Source organism: Miscanthus floridulus, chromosome 1, assembly GCF_019320115.1.
Source record: "Miscanthus floridulus cultivar M001 chromosome 1, ASM1932011v1, whole genome shotgun sequence".
Lineage (NCBI taxonomy): Eukaryota > Viridiplantae > Streptophyta > Magnoliopsida > Poales > Poaceae > Miscanthus > Miscanthus floridulus.
The window spans coordinates 51,797,375-51,801,490 of NC_089580.1; positions in this window are offsets into that span (position 1 = coordinate 51,797,375).

Here is a 4,116-nt window from a genome sequence, read left to right on the forward strand (position 1 = left end):
CGCAAACTAGTTACCAAGCTCTTTAGTGTAGCTAGTTGTGAGAGCTTGTTAGTTTGATTAGTGTGGCTCTTTAGTTAGCTTTTGAGAGTACACTAACTTAGTGTAGTGACATAGTTATTGTGTGGATAGAAACTACATAAATTAGAATTGTGGTAGGTGGCTTGCATTTTTAGTAGGCTAGCGCAACACTCGCTTCGCCTCATAATTGTCTAACCGGTTTATTAAGTGTTGTTGTAGAATTTTTTTAATAGGCTATTCACCCCCCCTTTAGCCATTAGGACCTTTTAGGGTGGCTGTGGCTCTGGCAACGTAGTGGGCTGCACGGTGAGGTGGAGCTATGCGGGAAGGTGAGAGGACTTGGCACACACACGCGCCCATGCGAGATGGGGGAAACGCCAACAACGGCGGGCAAGAGGTGCGGCACAGCGACCGAGCTGGTACGGTCAGACCAGGGCTTACACGACCCGGCAGCCTCTGGGCGTGGGCCGAGGTGGTTCATGGAGGCAGATGAGGCGTGGCCAGTGCGGTGGCGAGGGTCCAGCGGGGCTAGAAACGGAGCATGGGAGAGCGGCACTAGCAGGGCGGCAAGGAAGAGGCCATGGCGGCGACGCTCCAGAAGCTCGGGCGAGGGCAGTGAGGCGGTGCGGCTGGCTCTGAGATGGCACCATTGTGCTACGCTGGGCTTCGAACGCAGTGAGAAGGGCGCAGCATGGAGCTCGAAGTGGCAGACATGCTGGGAGGGGCAGCGCCGAGGATTCAGCCTCCATTTGAGCGTGAACGTAGGTGCAGCATAGAGATAATACAGAGATAGACAGAGACAGCAAAGATAGTCAAGCAGAGAAAAAGAAAGAGCAGACAATGATTCGATAATGCGGCGCGACGCAATTGAATTGAATGGTTGATGGATTCAGAGAAGGGGACACACCACCGTATTCAAGCGGCCAGAAAGCAGTGAGGCAAGGACAGCAGAGGTAGGCAAGGATAAGACCATGGTAGTAGGGTGATGCGATGAGTTGGACAGCGGTGCTTAGCGGGGGTGTGAGCACGACTGGGCCATGTGCTCATTAAAATTCAAACAAGATGCTAGCGAGGAGAGAAAGACAATGGCGCAGGCAAACAGACACGCCAGGGTGCAGAGCCAAGACGGAAGATGGGGCAGTGCATAATTGCAAAGCAAGGCGAGTACGCCGCACGCCACGCCAGGAAAAATAAATGAAGCTGCCACGCTCTCTCTCTCCTTAGTTCGTGCTTTCACACTAATCACTTGAATTTATGAAGCGGCCAGACAGGCAGTTGTGTTGCGGGTACGTTACCAAATTATCATAGGGACTAAAATGGGTCTATACATAAAAACATAAACATGTTACTAGACCAAAGCTTTTCAACTGAGTGTGCTTATCAAAATAAACACGTGAGTATATATAAATATATATATACCTATAGATATTTTTATCGGTTTACTAATTTAGACAACTAGCAACATCTAGGCACAAGGAGATTTTCAACAAAGCTCGAATTTAAATTAGATTCAAAAGCTATATATATATCATTCTGTTTATTAATGGATTTTATTTTATTTATAAAAGTTGCTTTTTATGCTTAATCTAATAGAACAAACCATTTGCTATCTATTGGCTAGAATTGTCGCTCGACATTCCTAAATATCTTTATGCACTGAGTAATTTAACTTTTTGCTTTTATTTGACTCCACAAAACTAAGTCACACAGGATTCACTTATCGCTTCAAGTATGCTTTAAATAAAAAATCCAAGAAATTCGTTTCGGAAATTTTTCTTAGGCCTAAATCGCGGTGCTAAACGAGCTCTTAACACCAGAGGTGTTACAACAACCTCCCCCTCAAGTGCTTGATAGAAGAAATTCACCTCTACTACAAGCTCATCCATAAGATCTTATCATAGGGAGTCCTTCAAAGGGTGTAATAACTCGCTCTCAAAAATTTGCTTCATTTATTGAACATCACTCTTTTGTCTCTTGTGTTGAAACAAAGAATGCAGAAGAAGCTCTTCAAGATTCTGATTGGATTAATGCCATGCATTAAGAATGGAACAACTTCACTCGCAATGAAGTTTGGACTCTTGAAGAGCGACCACAAGGTGCAACAGTCATTGGAACAAAGTGGGTGTTCTGCAACAAGCAAGATGATCAAGGCATTGTAGTGAGGAACAAGGCAAGATTAGCTGCAAAGGGATTCTCTCAAGTTGAAGGGTTAGACTTTGGATAGACCTTTGCACCTGTTGAAAGACTTGAAGCCATTCATATCCTCCTTACATATGGATCGCATCATGAAATAAAATTATATCAAATGGATGTTAAAAGTGCATTTTTAAATGGTTTCATAAATGAACTAGTCTATGTTGATCAACCTCCTAGGTTTGAAGACCCTAGATATCCTAATCATGTTTATAGGTTGTCTAAGGTGCTATATGGGCTTAAGCAAGCCCTAAGAGCATGGTATGAGCGCCTTCAGGATTTTCTCATTGAGAAGGACTTCACCATTGGGAAGGTGTAACACCCTAGGTGTTAGTCTTGCATAAATTGATTTGCATTGCATAAGCATGAGCATCAAGCATTCATATTTACTCTTTTACATTTGAAACATATGAATGAAACATACAAAACATGTCTTGTTATTTCATGTTTTCTGTGTGTATGCTTATGATCATGAGTGAATAGGTGTGAGTAGTTGACATGAGTACTAAAATATATTAGCTACACTTATGATGACTAGTGGATCAATATTCATGAAGATCATTTTGTCTAATCCAGTACTTAAGTGATACTATGTGTGTTGAACTGGATAGCCCTATGTATGACCAATGCATGAAATGAGTGCGTGACCTTGCAATTAGCTTAAACATGTCTAGAGCACCATTATGAACAACTTTGATATTCATGGTTAAGGGTAAATAAGTCATTAGGTCAGAGTTCAAGTACCAGTCATCCTTTGAATGTGGCATGTTTGACCAAGTTTGAACTGCGTGCTATAGACTTTGCATGAAGGTGGTCACTAAAGCAAAGTTGTAGTATTTGATGTGGGGAACAACTTTTATGTTTATGTCATAGACTAGTTTAGCTCCTAACATGCTTGAAATTGGCTTCCAAGAATTAGCTTTTCACCATTTTGAGCACTTAGGAAATTTTTACAAGTGTTTGACGCCGACAGTTTGATAGGCCAACCTTTGGGACGACATTACTCCTGAACCATTGTGAATTAGGTCTTGATCATTTAAGACGAATTACAAATGGTACTTAGAGCTACAACTCTTGTGTAGATGGTATGAGCTAATACTTCATGGTTTAGTAGAAAGAACGTCGTCAAATTGCATCGTCAGGCTCTGATCGCGGGTCTGATGGTCGTCTTCGTCAGGCCGAGTGGACGACCGCCATCAGGCCAAGCGCACCAAGTGGAGTCCGTACGCCGTCGCAGCCCCCGCAGGTCAAGCCGTCGCTGCCACGACATCGCCACGCGGCTGTTGGCTCGCCTATTTGCTTCGCCTACGTCGTGTCTCGCCTCGTCAGAACCCGTGGAAGCTGAGCACAGTGCCTTCTGATTGCCGCCGAGAGCGTTGCGGCCGCCATCTCTATCGCCACTGCATCCTTGCCACCTTCAGCTAACCCATAGTGCCGCCGTAGTTGCCTTTAGCGCGTCCACCTCGCGGTTAAGCCGGTGAGTCTTAGTTGAGATCGCATTTTTCTTCCCCGCGGCGAAACGCCATTGCCGCTGTGAACTCCGTCGAGCTCCCGTGCACTCGCTACTACGTTTCACCTCGCTACATCTTGCCCATAGTTTTCCCACCATCTCCTGTACCTATTTCTCCCTCAGGTCGAGCCTATCATGCTGTGTCGTTGGCGCTTACGCCGAGTCCACAGCCGCCATGCTTCGACCTCACCGGAGTTGGGCTCACCGTGGCCGGAGCAATAGGGGCGTCTCCTTTCTCCTTTCTCTTCTTGGATAGCGTCACCATGACCCCGTGAAGCTCATACCGAGCTTGGCCTAGGCAATGGGGACTCGCCATCGCCGGAGTTCCGCAGCGACCTCGCCGCCGTCCGCCATTGCTGACGCAGTCATAGCTAGAGCGTGGTAGCGGTCGGGAA